We start from the raw sequence: 15,376 nt of genomic DNA, 5'->3' as shown, positions 1-15,376 counted from the left end.
TTTTTGACGCTGTCCAAACGCAACGCACTCAGTGGAGCCCCGACGTTTGATTGATTGATTGATTGATTGATTGATTGATTGATTGAATGATTGAAGTATTTATTAACAGATTGGAGAATTACAGTACATTTCAAGCACAACTTAACACAATTTCCGCCGCCATTAATTAATAGCGTATTGCCAAGGTTTTATCGTGCGTAACACTTACTTTGAAGAGCCAAATATCCGTAATCGCATGTTACAGTGACAAACTGCTGTGTGTGTGGTGTCATGACCGGTTGTTGTTCTCTCGGTCGGTGGTGGAAAAACCCGACGGCGAGTATCACAGCGCCTGCTACAGGCCGTTGAAAATGCTTGTCTGGGCCCGAAACGGCCCCTCAATGTCGTTTCTGAGATACAGAGCTTTAAATGCAGGGCTTAGAATGGAAGTGGATGCGCGCGCATCTTCAAAATGGCCGCGACCACTGTCTCACTTCAACTGTTGTGCTAACGAACGGTGGCTAACGATACGATCGGATCAAAACATGGATTAAAGAATATAAACCCTGGAAAACGGAGATTCCGGGTTTGGCAGGCTAGGGTACTAATTTAACCCTCCGTTTTCGCCGCTTTTGGCGTACTTACAAAACTGTAAACTGTGGACGACAACAAAAAGCATTACACTTGTTTACAATAGGGTCCACCCTTTTCAATTCATCAGAACCCGGGACGCAATGTCATTCATAATTGTATAGAATGGCTATTGGACACACTATATATGAAAAGAAGTCCCTTGCACTCTCTGGGTCTGGCACTATAGGCTATATAGCTGTGCAATAATGTGGACACTGGATAGTTTGTCTGTCCAATGTCATCTAAGATATTGAACGTGAGTGCAAGACAGAGAGAATGTTCTCCCCTTGTCAACACTGAACAACCTCCTTAGGCTCACCCACACCCAAAGCTGAGAGACTTCAACATGATGTTTTGATGTGTACTAATGATAATTACAATAGCCATCATTTCTCATCCCTCCTCCTTTCTCTCTCTCCCTCTCCCCCCACCTCTCTCTCTCTCTCTCTCATCTTGTTTTCATTCCATTGTCTTCCTTTTTAACATTACGACGTCCCTTGGCGCGGGTGTCAGACAGGCAACAAATCAATGTCTCTTTCAGTTTATGACTCTTTATTGTGCTTATTGTGCAGCTTGTTTTGCTGCTGAGATGGATACGGGGCCTGATAAGTGATTGCGTTGCAAGCGCGCACATGTTGGCGAGCTCCAGCGGGGAGTTAAATCAGTGTTTATTGTAGCTGCTGCGACCGGGTGGTTATGAAATACAGCCGTCAAGTTGCTGTAACTCGGTTTTATTTCCACCGAGGCCCGTCGGTGCACTCAGTCAGGAAATCATGATTTGTTAACCGCTCGTTAGTCATAAATACATGCTTAACTCTTATAATACATTCTTAATTGGGTAGTGAGTGGGTGATTGAGGAGTCTTAGAGTGTAGGTACACTGTGCATTAAATCGTGCTGTGTTATGACCATGATTTGACATCATCAATGTGAGAATACGTGGCCGACTTTTAAAGGAAATTAGACCGGAGCAACAGCAATATTAATGTTACATGTAATTAACATGGAGCATAGATTGAAATTGGAGGCAACACTGACTTCCAAGGCAAAAGGTTTTCCAAATGTTTGTAGTGTATATTAGTGAATTAGTGTAGGGGTAGGTATTTTCATAAAAGCACCACAAAAAAAAGGGGCACGCAAAAGTTTGGAAGTCAGTCATAGCCAATTTGAATGGAATATGAAAATGATACATCTTGATCACATGACTACAGAGATAATGTATAACCTATATGATTTGCATGAGTTTTGGTCAACATATTTTAGTTTTGCAGAAAATGTATATGAGGAGTTGCAATATGATCCAAGGAATACATGTACAGGGGTTGTTTGGCACACTTTTTCTGCCATACTGTGCTATGTTAGACCAGCAGCCTTTTATGAAAGTTATGGTCTCACCAATAAATAGATGTTTTATTGTACACAGATGTTGTGATTGGTGATTAAACCATGTTGTCTATTTATGCCAACGATCCCATCACGGGGTGGCTCGTGGCTGGCACACATGGGGTTGACTGGGGGGTTGAGTGACACTATGTTAAAATACTATAGTTACAAAAGAAAGAAGAACCAATAGATAACAATTTGAACATTTAATTTAAACAAAAGATTAGTGTTGCTTTCTGTGGTATGTTTGGAACTAGCACCTTGTGTAGGGGTTTGTATCAGGAGGTAGCCCCTCTGGTATGAGCTAAAAACGCATCAAGAGCAGTGTACAATTATTCTTTTTTCCATATAGTTACTGGCTGCACTTTGGTTTTGTAGGGCGTTATAGGTCCATATGTTGCCCCTTATGCATGTCTAAACCTTTTAGGCTTTTCATATAAATTTGTTCCAACCCAACTCACTTGGGAAACTTTGTGACAGCTGCTGAAAGTTGGGGTACCAAATTTCCAAAATTTCATTATGCTTTAACACACCCCGTGCGGGAGAAGGATTTCTATGTGGTTAAAATCCCAACGGTCCGATGCGGGAAAGGGATTTCTACGTTTACCGCATGTTTTTATTGATTACTTTCAATCGTCTTTCTACACACCCGGGCACTTTACCAACTAGCATTGGATGATAGCACAACACTCCGATCACGTGATCCCGAAAAAAATGCCTCTTCCCCCCTTCCTGAAAACAGGATTGGAGGCAACCCCTGTATTGTCACGTAATGGCTGCTCGGAGACTCCCATGCAACTCCGGGCAAAAGAATGGCTTCATACAAAGCCGATCGTGTCTTCTTGTTTCTCTCTCTTTGTTTCAGGGAGGGGAGGGCTATCTCCTCTGTGTTTCAACGGAGGGGTTGTGTGTGTAATCTGACCCGAGTGTGACTGCAGTGTCTGTCCGTCAGATTTCTGTCTCCTTTTTTCTTCATATTCAAACAAAAAAACTCACGGATTGTATCGTCCCTCGGCGAGCGGTTATTTCTTTATCATGATGATCAACGCCGGTCAGATAGAACATTGCAAATGTGTTGTGTTGTTACGAGAGTTGGGAAGGCTTGACAGTAATACTAACCGCCTCACAACAGTCGTTCCACCTCGGAGGGAAAAACAGCAGGCGAACACGGCTATCCGAGTTGGAACGATACACAGCGTCTGACATAAAACCGCTTCTAATTAGGCTTTCTGTTCAAGAAGAGTACGTTACTACAAAAGCAGGTGTTACATAAAGGTGCATATCTCCAGAATGGAAGATGGTAAAATCATTTTTTTTTTTAAATTAGAGTGGACAAGTTACGCTGTCTTTTGAGGTATGCTGTGTGATTCTCGCTATAAGAGAACATTTACTGTCGGCTTAGGAAAAGTTTGTTTGTCCAATGCTATCATGTAGCAGCGAGGGCCATGTAGTTAATTAGAATGGTCAGCAAGCTAAGTGTTAAGTAGCATGTGACATGTCAAACTAGGGGGTTTTCATGATGCTGAATCCATTCCAAGCATTAGTTTTGCACGAAAACACTCCTTGGGCTAAATTCGGCCATAGCCACTTGCCCAAATGTGCTGACCTCATCACATTTGTGATGACGGCTATGGCCATTTTTAGGCGAAGGAGTGTTTTTTGTGCAAAAACTAATGCTTGCAATGGATTCACTTAAAATATAATGAAATTTGGAAAATGTTGCCATATATTGGTTGTTCAATGGTACCCCAACTTTCATCAGCTGTCACAAAGTTTCCCAAGGGAGTTGGGTTGGAACAAATGTATATGTGATTGTAGACACCTTTATGAACACATCTGTGAAGAAAGCTAGTGGTAAGCATTTTTTTTGCAGATTTGCCACACATTTCGCAAATTTTCCCTTATTATCTAGGCCAAAAATCTGGGTCTTAAAAAGGCTAGTCTAGGAACATTAGTGAAAAAGAACCGACAGCCTGTTTATTCATATTAAGCAAGACGATCATGTAAAAAACACAACAAAAACATATTTTACTGAAAGAAAGAAAGACATTATGAAACTTATTATAATTGATGGGTGGTCCAGCTCTCTATATGAGTGGGCTGCGGCCCACCCGGGCCCACCCGTAGCTGCGCGCCTGCTTTGGGCATTTTTACATTTATTGAGTAATATTTAAAAGCGTCTATCATATATTTTTCCATCAACTAACATCTTCAACATCATAATGTTAGGTATCACTATACTGTACGGTGTATACGCACATGCACACACACACTCTACAACTATATTATTGCTGTGGAAATTACATGGTATTTCCGAAGCATCTACTGTATCTGACTTTCGTACGTGCACGCACACACGCACGCACGCACACATCCAGGAAACACCAATTTCTGCCACAGGGCTCTCAGATAGATCTTCCCCGCCCCAGGCTCTGCCAACCTGTGGCTCAGCAATATAGGAGCCATTTATCTCCTATGCTACATGCTGGGAATAATCTGGGGTGTGCAGGAGCGTGTGTGTGTGTGTGTGTGTGTGTGTGTGTGTGTGTGTGTGTGTGTGTGTGTGTGTGTACGCATGTGTGTGTGTGTGTGTGTGTGTGTGTGTGTGTGTGTGTGTGTGTGTGTGTGTGTGTGTGTGTGTGTGTGTGTGTACGCATGTGTGTGTGTGTGTGTGTGTGCGCGCGTGTATGTGTGCACGTGACTACAACGTGTGCACACAGGCAGGAGCCGGGGAAGCTAATGTTGAAGCGGTCAAATGATTTAGTATCGGTGTGGACAAGCTGGGAGAGGACAGTGGGTTCACTGAGGCTGAGGACTGGAATGAGGACAAAGCTGCATGGGTCCCTGTGAGGAAGAGACTACATATAGGATTGGAGCGATAAGAATGAGATATGGAGAACATCCAACGTGCAGGACTGGTGCAAGACTGGGGGTATAGTATGTTAGCCTGGCTAATAAGCCAGACTCAAATCACACTGTCGTGTGGTATTTGAGTCTGGAGATGCTGTGTATGGATCTTGTTTCCTCGGGGGCGGGTTTAAACATTTTCTCTTTGACGCAAATTGGTCAGAGCTACTGTCAGTCAAAGGTCTCAAGCATTGAACATCACTGTACCAAAGCCCGCCCATATTGCATACCGTGTCCCGATTGGCCACACCAGTTCTCTGGTGTAGGAAATGGGCGTACAATTGAGCCTCTCCAGACCGTAATCCGCCGGCAGGCAATTTTGTTTTGGCCAACGGCTGATTCGGTCTGGCCATGGCTAATAGTATGTATGCGCCCAGGCAAGGGATGGAGGTATAGTAGTATAGGACTCGAGCAGGGGGTGTATACGTATTGGTTATAGACTCCCACCCACCTTTTTCATTTCCGGGAAGATTCCTCGTACCACCAGAGGGGGGCTCAAGTACCACCAGTGGTATACACAGGTTGAGAATCACTGGGTTAGAGGCATGAGGTTACTCCATGACAGCCACCCTCATATTCTCACAGGGTGCAAAACCAGTCTCATCCAAGGACATTACACATGGCGTCCACAACCAAGGTCTAAAGATCCTTGCATCCACCCAGGAAAAAACAAGCTGCCACCAACTCCCTACCACCACCAGCATCCAACCACCAACAGGCCTTTGTTCGTGAGGGGGCTGCAGTAACCAGGAGCGGCTCCACACCATCTGAGCGAGGCCAGCTACAGTTGGGTGCCACCGATATTGTCCCTTATCATTTGACCCATTTAGGCCTGACCTCAAAGTTTGTAAAAATCCTTCTAAATCCTCCAGTTTTCTGAAACAAATATTTTCACGATTTTTCAAAAATAGCAGACCTACAAGTTCGTAGCGCGCCACTCGGTGGCGCGCTATGAGCTTGTAGATCTGCTATTTTTCAATAGCTAAATTATAACATAATGTATAAAACACCAAAAGGGGTTCCCGCCCAAAATGGGTTAACTGTCCTTTTGCGCAGATCACGCAAACCTCAGCAAAAAGAAAAGGACAATATCGATGGCCTCCAACTGTATGCTTATTCCGTGTCTGGAAGATGCTGGCTGATATTGGCAGACAGCTTGTGTTTCATCTATAGCCACCCTGAGACTTGACTTGGTATGAACTTACAGCACCCTGGTAGGACTCAGTGGATGAGGCTTATGAGTGAAATCACCTACGCTATGCCGAGCTTGCTGCTGAAGCAACACGCCACGGCTGAAACGCTGAGGTCCGACAAGTGGAAGTGGGGTGCAGAGGTTTTGTGGCAAGATCTACCACAAGACTGATTGCAAGCCTGGCAGTCAAAGGCCAGAACCAGCGTTCAGCCATCAAAGCTGCATCGGAGGCATGCCAAAAGAAGCAGCCAGTGGCTTTTCATGAGGAGCGGGTAGCATGAAAGAAATTCATGACTATTTCTATAATTTAACAATAATTCATGAGTATTTCTAAAGCATGTTATTAACGTGTATTAAAGTCTAGCATTTAAAGAGTTGGATGCACTCTTACAATGTTTACAACCTGTCATCCATTCATTCCCAGTACATTGAGCACGGGATTCAGAGGAAAGAGTGTTACAATGTTTACAGCATGTCAACCCTTCCCAGCACAGCGCAGGATTCAGGGAAAGCAGCAACAGCAGGCTAATCTGCCAGCCATGCAAGGCTCCAGGGCAGGGTTTGGTAATGTGATTTAGATGAGTTTCCCGGGCCGGCGTGTCACCCACGCCTCTCCTGGGCACACCAGCAACAGTCCCTCATTACACACCCCACCGCCATCAGCCCCCACACCATTGACACCAACGAGCGTGACATTTTCTGACAGGACACCCGGTTTGTTCTCAGGCAACCTGGCAGGGGTAAAAATGAGGACGTAGAATAATTTGAATCCCTATACTGTAGAACTGGTGCTCCCATTCCTGGAACCCCCAGAACTTTGAATGATCTGCCTAGTGGGAATGTGCGTGCAAGATTTCATGGAAATAGTATGATGTGTTCAGAGTTTGAGCCATTATTTTGTTCAAAACGGAGCCCTACAAACTTTGGAAGCCAATCTTAGCCAATCTATTTAAAACTTGTATAAGAGACTTTAACTAAATAAAATAAATACAATTTTAAATAAAAAATAAAATAAAAATCAATGTCATTCTGCCTAAGCTTCCTCCTCAGTGACAGGGCCAACACGCACGCACGCACGCGGACACATTTTCATAAAACACAAGAAAATAATATGTTGAACAGGCCTGTCCAGTCACAGTGACAGAAGGCTCAGAGAGCCCAAATTAGAAGCACAATGATTATCTTCTAATTTGGGCTTTCTTCTGTCACTGTGTGCCTGGCTAGTTTGACAAGAGAACACAAGCGCCGACACTGCTGGTGGTGTGTCTGAGAGTTTTGCCCAACATAACAACTAATTAGAGGAAGGTTCTGGTAAAAGCATTCATGTGTGTTGTGTTGTTGTACACACGCCAGGCTCAAATTAACAGCATGTCTACAGTCAATGTGGAAACAAGGAGAGATTAGCGTAATAGAGGAACACAACAAACGCAGGCGCCATGCAGGCTGCCAACCACTTTACCTGGGGGAGAACCAGGAGCCTAATTAATCATCTACCATCGATATACACCACTCCACACACTGATGGATCATATTAAAGGAATTAGAGAACAAAGAACCGTTAAGACTGTATTGAAGCTCTTAGTGAGGACATGCTAGCCACAATATGATGCCTCTAGTAAGGACATTGGTGGCAGGAATGTCCTGCCTTTGACAATTAGCTTCTGGCTCATAGTTACTGAACCAGCCAGGGGACGTGGTATAGCGCCTTTATCCAAGGCGCTTTACAGAGATTGTGCACATTCACCCATTCACACACACATTCATACACTGATGGTGGCGGAAACCATGCAAGGCACCACCCAGCACATCAGGAGCAATTAGGGGTTCAGTGTCTTGCTCAAGGACACTTCGACACCAACTCTGAGGGAGCCCGGGTTCGAACTGGCAATCTTGCGGTTACCATCCAGCCACTCTACCCCTGAGCCACCGCCGCCGCCGACAATAAACGGAAAGGACACGAAAGGACATCAACATCAACATTAGACTTTTTAGACTATAGGCTACTATATGAACCCACAAACAGGACAACTGTCAACAAAAAAGAAAAACAAAGGTTAGGCTGAATGTTACCAACATTATAGTGAGGCCTCAATTAAACTGACTATAGGTTTCCTATACCTAAGCCCAACGGCAACTGGTGTGTTGTATCTTAAATATATAAAGAACGAACACCTGCATGAATTAAATAAAGCTGTAGGCCTACCCTGTCTGTTTCTCCTCTCGCCTCGCTTGCCTTTCTCGTTAGTAAACCACAGCATGCAAGCCGCCTTTGTTTTAAATACATTGGGGCCCCCCCCCCCCCCCCAATGAATTAAATAACAAATAGGCGCGCACACACGCTGCTGTTTTGCATATCCTCCCTCCTGTCTGTCTGTCTGTCTGTCTGTATCACTGTGGTGGTCCGTCCATGACACCGTGACCATGCACGTTTATGACAATCTATTTAGATTGCCTCGCGAGTCGCTGCAGTGGCTGGACTGTCAATTATATGAATGTGCTGCCTAAACCAGCCTCGTGTACATGGCACTGGCAGTGGCAGTGGTGGGCTGGCTGGGTTAGCGCAGTCCCCTCGACTCCCCTGCACTTGCGCTGCGTCAGGTTTATCCTTAAAACGTAGAGAAAGGGGGATTCCAGCACAGGCAGCGCAAATCCTCGCATACGGTATGCGCTCATGCAAAACAGAAAACACTGTTTAAATGGCTTAAGCATCTAAACTTGCAACATTGTTTTAATTGCGCGATTTTAACTGCTTGTAAAGTTGGTAATCTCCTACCAATTTCATATGACACAGACACATCGTTGATGTAGGCCTATTCCTTTTTTTTTCTTTTCTTTTTTTTACATGTAGCCCATGTAGGCCTACATACATTTTTATATTAACATTTTAGGAGTGAATATGCCTGTGACAGCCTCTCAGCTGGTCAAACAATGCTGCTCCGCTGTTCTACGACAGAAAAACAGGTGAGGACAAAGCGTACGACAGCTCCCGACCAGACGTGATTTTTGTCCTGGCACACGTTCAAATTCAAGGTTTTGCGGAAATGGTAAATGCCGAAAATTGCGGTAATTTTGGCGTGCACCCAATTCTATCAGTGGAACGGCCACGTTTTACAATTCTATCAATCGAACGGCTGCATTTTACAATTCTATCAGTGGAACGGCCTAGTTTTACAATTCTATCAATCAAACAGCTGCGTTTTACAATTCTAACAGTCGAACGGCTGCGTTTTACAATTCTAACAGTCGAACAGCCTATTTTTACAATTCTATCAATCGAACGGCTGCGTTTTACAATTCTATCAGTGGAACGGCCTAGTTTTACAATTCTATCAATCAAACGGCTGCGTTTTACAATTCTATCAATCGAACGGGTGCGTTTTACAATTCTAACAGTCGAACGGCCTATCTTTACAATTCTATCAATCGAACTGCTGCGTTTTAAAATTCTATCAGTGGAACGGCCTAGTTTTACAATTCTATCAATCAAACGGCTGCGTTTTACAATTCTATCAGTCGAACGGCCTAGTTTTACAAAAGCCATTAGTACAAAACTGTTCATTCCATTTCTCGTTATGCATCCTGGCACAACATAGCTCCACATAATATGCTTAGCAATTTTGGGATATTTTGGGTGCAGTATGGGGACACGCTGTAGGGGGAGTCAGCGAGCAAATATGTGTGTCTAAACCAGGTACTAAACTCAAGTTCAGAAAATCAGTGGATAGCATCCATATACTGTAGTCTTAGGAGGCAATTTCAGTGAAACACACACACACACACACACACACACACACACACACACACACACACACACACACACACACACACACACACACACACACACACACACACACACACACACACACACACACACACACACACACACACACACTTTGTTATGACACATAATACTGTCTACTGATTAACAACTCTGTTGCACTAAATGGCATGGAATCACAAAAGTGATTTCTTTTTTTTCTTTTTCTTTTTTTGGTACAATATAATTCCCATGTATTTATATCGTACTGTAAACACTAGCACAATTATGGCATGGGTGTTCACTCATTTCTTAGGATGGATTTCAACATTTCAAAAATACTTTCGTCATTAATATTTTAGCACCAATAATACTGAATGACAATTTGACACTTATTTCTGGGACAAATTCATAGTTTTCAGTACAAATATTTCTGGGTCAAAAGAAGTGTATGAGTTGAGTTAGGCCTATTTAATATTATGCATATTTTATGTTTTTGTTTTGTATTGTTTTTTGTTTTTTTGGGGGGGAGGCGCTACCCTCTCCTATATTCAGCTATTAGTGTAGATTTCCGTCCTACACAAACATTAAATTCCCATTGACAATGAATGGAGAATTTTACGTGTCTGAGGTTATAGGTTATAGGTTCTGCTCTCATACAGACATCGATAGAGAGTGGAAAAATACATGAATGTATACACAAACCAAAAAACAGATTCACTCAGAGAGGCAAGAATTACATTAAAAACAAAAAACAAAGGATGAGGTGCTGAAAAAGCACAGATGTTTCAACCAAGCAATCTTGATAATGGTCTGTTTTTGCACTAGCTTTTGGTTTGCCTGTGATGAAAAGACTGATATGTCCACTTTCCCCAAATTCTCTTGACTTTTAAGTAAATGTCATGCCGAAACTGACATTTCATTTCACGAACTGGCGTGTAAACATCCCCAATGATGTCTCCAGTGAGAAATGCCCTTCTATGGTGGCTCTGACAGTGATAAATCCTTTTTCATGCGCCAGGTTTGGACTCCCACCGCAGTATGCCTGTTTTATCTGAGCCCATGGTGTCAGCTTCTGGGCAGAGGAGCACAGCAACATGAGGATGAGATATGGTTCTCTTGGTTTTATCATCAGCTCTCATCATGCTATTGAACACAGAGGCTCTTCAGAATAACCCTAACACACCCTGAGCTCTATCAGCACTCCTGCAGTGGGCCTTCCTGTCAGCTACAGGGCGAAGGAGACTTTTTGTAGTGATATTTGAGTAAATCTGTGATTTCTTCTCACATAAAAAAATACCTTGATTAATGTGTTTCATCATAGGGCATACCCTGAAACTCATTAATCAATGTCAAGTTTTGGAGACAATAAAATAGAATTAGTTTCAGAGGGGAACACTCACACCAGATATACAGCTAAACTAAATAAATTAAATTAAATTAAAGGGGAATACCACTCATTTTCAACATTGTACTATGTCATTCATATACATTGACACTAAGGTAGACAGGAATGCCCACAAACGTCACATCCGGTTTTAGCCTGGGCTAAAGAAAATGGTCTTCCCCATAGAGTTATAATAGCGTACGATCCTTTTGGATCGAGCGATTTGTTGAATGATAGAAATATTGACAACCAAGACAAATCCATCAGAAGGACATCTGGAACGCAATCGTTCAGTCGCCCTCGGAAAGTTGACTTATTATTAAGTATACGAGACGATTTAGCCATGGCCAAAAACGGATTAAACATTGCTTTTTATTTAACAATACGGAAGATACCGGTACTTATACCCGTCCTAGCAGAATTTTAACATCCATGGCCCTGGGGTGAGCACTTTATATTTGTAATCTGAACATTTTGTGTAGGCATATTAAGCCGTAAGGACTGTAAATGGAGAATGTGCGTAAAACACTTCAGTCCAGGCCAGGGCTACCATGAGCTCACAGGGCATTATGATAAGTTTCAGTGATCATATCTATAGAAAAGTGTCTCTTACCATGCGAATATATCAGGCCATTGTGTTGTGTTGGATCATGTCCAGCAGTCAAGGAAAACATTCCAATTGGACTCTAGCTTGTTTCATTTTCTAAAGTAGTGTTCCTTGTCGAGTGGCAACAAGGATCTGTGCCTGTGATCTGGCAAGCCATGACGCCTACTTTTAAGTTAGTAGTATTTAAAGCATCTGCGTTTGAAAACCCAACACGCCACTGTTTATTCCGGTTGGGAGAACTCTGAACTTACCCCCCAGCTATATTGATGCCCCTGATGTCTGTGTGAATGTATACCTTAGAGCTGTTGTGTGGAAATAATAAAAGAAAGAACCCCCATTCTGTTTTTCCTAGAACTGGAGGTCTGAAAAAAATCATTAACATTGTGAAGTACAATGTAATAGTAAAATGTTGAAAATTAGTGGAATTCCCCTTTAAGTTGTTCAATTTGTAAAACGAGTGGTGAAATACGTAGGTATTTTTTTACACTTTTATGACCGGGCTACACTGAGGATGGAACGAAACCTTACCGGGGGCGGAGCGGAATGGAAGGTAGGTTTTAGGTGGCTGCACCGACAATAGAGCGTCGCAGTCCCGCCCCCTACCATGGACCAGGAAATTAATCCCAATTCATTTTTCCCATAGACATTTCGAAAAGTATTTATTTAAAGACGGTTACGCCGCGGACAAAGCCAACTCGAGTCGTGACAACTCATGACAACACAAACAATATTTTGGACCAAACAAATAATTACAAAGAAGAAAAACAACAAAAAAAGTGTTTTTTTCTTCTTTCTAATTATTTGTTCGGCCCAAATTTTTTTGTTTGTTGTCATGATTTGTCACGACTCGAGTTGGCTTTGTCCGCGGCGTAAACGTCTTTAAATAAATACTTTCTGAAATGTCTATGAGGAAAATTAACGGAGAATAATTTCCTGGTCCATGGTAGGGGACTGCGACGCTCTATAGAGGGTATGCGCATGTTTAAAGTGAATGGCACATCGAGTGGCAAATCGAGTGGCGAAGCAACAGGCAAAGTGAGTTTAACATTGTTTAATGTTGTTTAATGCAATCAGATAGGATTTTTCTGTGTGGATGTATGGGCTGTCAAGGCCAGAAAGTGTTTTGCCACTCAGTAGGCATTCCTGCATAACTTCCGGGTTTGATGATGATGTCACGCGCATACCCTCTATTGTGTCCGCCCCGCGGGGAGTTAACTGTACAAATGTACAGGTTTTTTTCTCTAGGGATACCGGCAAAACGTAAATGTATAACATGTATATAAAATTGTTGTGAACTTCTGTTCACAACAATTTTATATTTTATTTATTTATGAAGTGAGGGGGTGCTCGTATCCTCATACATCATCATAGATCATCATACTGTACATCACATTCTGTGCTCAACCAATCAAGAACCCCTTTTGGGGTTCAGTACAGTATGTACAGTATTCAAAAATGACAAAAAAATTATGCTGCTATATAAATATTATATACGTTTTTCAGAAAACTTTGGTCAGGATTTAGAAGGCATTTTTACAATCGGCCTCAGTCTTAAATGGGTTAAGTCCTGCTTGAAATCTATAGGACAATGTAAGCCCATACTAGAAATATACATAGTATAAAATAGCTCAAGGCTCTATTGCTGATTACTTGTCATAATAAGGATAGCTATATAATATTATATTTATATTATATTATATGCTGCTACACCAACCATGGCATGCTGCAGGTGGTACATTTGTGTGTCTAGATTTCCTGGACCTTATCGATTGCTCTCTCACTCTAAAACCTGTGGTAGCTCTATCAGAAGACATAAAGTGTGTAATTAATAATTATCGATCATTTGTTTTGTCCTTTAAACTGTTTCTGTGAACCACTGTATGAATTAATTTCTGTCTTTTCACAGTTTCCAGCAAGGGTTGCTAAGCCAGTGGTTCTCAAATTGGGGTCCGGGGACTCCCAGGGGTCCTTGACGGGGTTACAGGGGGTCCATAGCAAAATGTGTTAAGCCTACTCAGGAACGATGCAAGTAGAACATTCATGACCCACCCAGTTATGCACTGCCAGTTGTACGTACCCATATAGTACCTATACCTGTATGTCTGTCTGTCAAAGTCGTACGATTTGTCACACACGTTACCGCAGTGAAATTTGTTCTCTGCATTTGACCCATCTCTTGGAGCGGTGAGCCGCACGCAGCCAAGGAGCTGTAAGGTGCATTGGGTCTCATTTTTACAGTCTTTGGTATGACCCGGTCGGGGATCGAACCCCGACCTCCCAGTTTCAGGGCGGATATTCTAACCAAGGCCGCTGTCTGTCTCTCTGTGTCCCTTCTATATCCATATGGAGTTACATGTCTGCCTTGCTCTGATATGGAGTCCAGGCTAGTCTGCAAATGCATGCACGCACACATGCACACATTTACCAATCCATCCGTCGGCCTATTGACCTAGACATAGACCTATAGTCCAGGGGCAGAGCCAGATTTTGGTACCACCTAAGATGGCCGTAACATGTTTGTATTTTGTATTTCATCATTCCTACATGTCTATAGTTTATATTTTGGTGTGATACAATTCAGTAGCTTAATGCCAATTATATTTAACCATACAAACAAACTATATAAAGGCAAACATTTAAAAATGTCATTATGCTTTAAGTAGCATGTGACGTGTCAAACTAGGGGGGTTTCATGATTCTGAATCCATTGCAAGCATTAGTTTTGCACGAAAAACACTCCATAGGCAAGTGCCTATGGCCGCATCTAGGCCAAGGAGTGTTTTTCGTGCAAAACTAATGCTTCAAATGGATTCAGAATCATGAACACCCCCTAGTTTGACATGGCACGTGCTACCTAAAGCATAATGACATTTTGCCTTATATAGGTTGTTAATGGTATGGTCACATGATATAACTGGCATTAAGCTACTGAATTGGAAAATGTTTCATACCAAAATATAAACTAGAGACATATGTAGGAATACAAAAATAAAAACATTTTTTACACCTTAGGTGGTACCAATTTGTGAAAATATCAATTCAATTCAAAGGAGCTTTATTGGCAATAACAGTGACACTGCATTCTTTGGAACACATTTGTTTTTCTCCCATTTCCTGAAAACTAAACGGCTGTGCACATACAAGGTTTCCACCCCACAGTGGCCAATGTGTTTCTCATGTGTGTCTATGTGGCATGTACAGGAATGTGTTTCTATATGTGTGTCATCTATCTATAACATGGGGTGCCTGGCCTTCAGTGTGAAAGCATTAAGGTGAGTTCCAGCCTCCTGCTGAATGCAGGTGCGATACAGGACCTACTTATTACAGCCCAGATCCACCTGTAATCCATCACTGTCTCTCCCTGCCCTCACTGCACTGTGGCGGATGTCTGCAGCCCAGCCCTTCATTTTGTCGCTGTCAGGCAGAAACCTTGTATCTCCATATGTTTTTTACTTTATATGGTTTGTTTTCGTAAAACAACAGTCTACTTTGTCATACAAGAATGTACACACAGTAAGTGGTTACCGGTAAG

General features: G+C 42.6%; 1 protein-coding gene across 1 annotated transcript in view; it reads right to left on the bottom strand.

Moving 5' to 3' along the window:
* The window catches only part of LOC306920623 (UDP-glucuronosyltransferase 2A2-like), a gene marked incomplete at both ends in the record, with an annotated part of 303,140 nt that overhangs the window by 64,864 nt on the left and 222,900 nt on the right, over nt 1-15,376 (bottom strand).

The sequence above is a fragment of the Electrona antarctica genome (assembly GCF_951216825.1).
Source record: "Electrona antarctica genome assembly, chromosome: 3".
In the NCBI taxonomy this organism is placed as follows: domain Eukaryota; kingdom Metazoa; phylum Chordata; class Actinopteri; order Myctophiformes; family Myctophidae; genus Electrona; species Electrona antarctica.
Note: the sequence above shows the minus strand (reverse complement) of the source record. Positions and strands in the feature narration are given on the sequence as shown.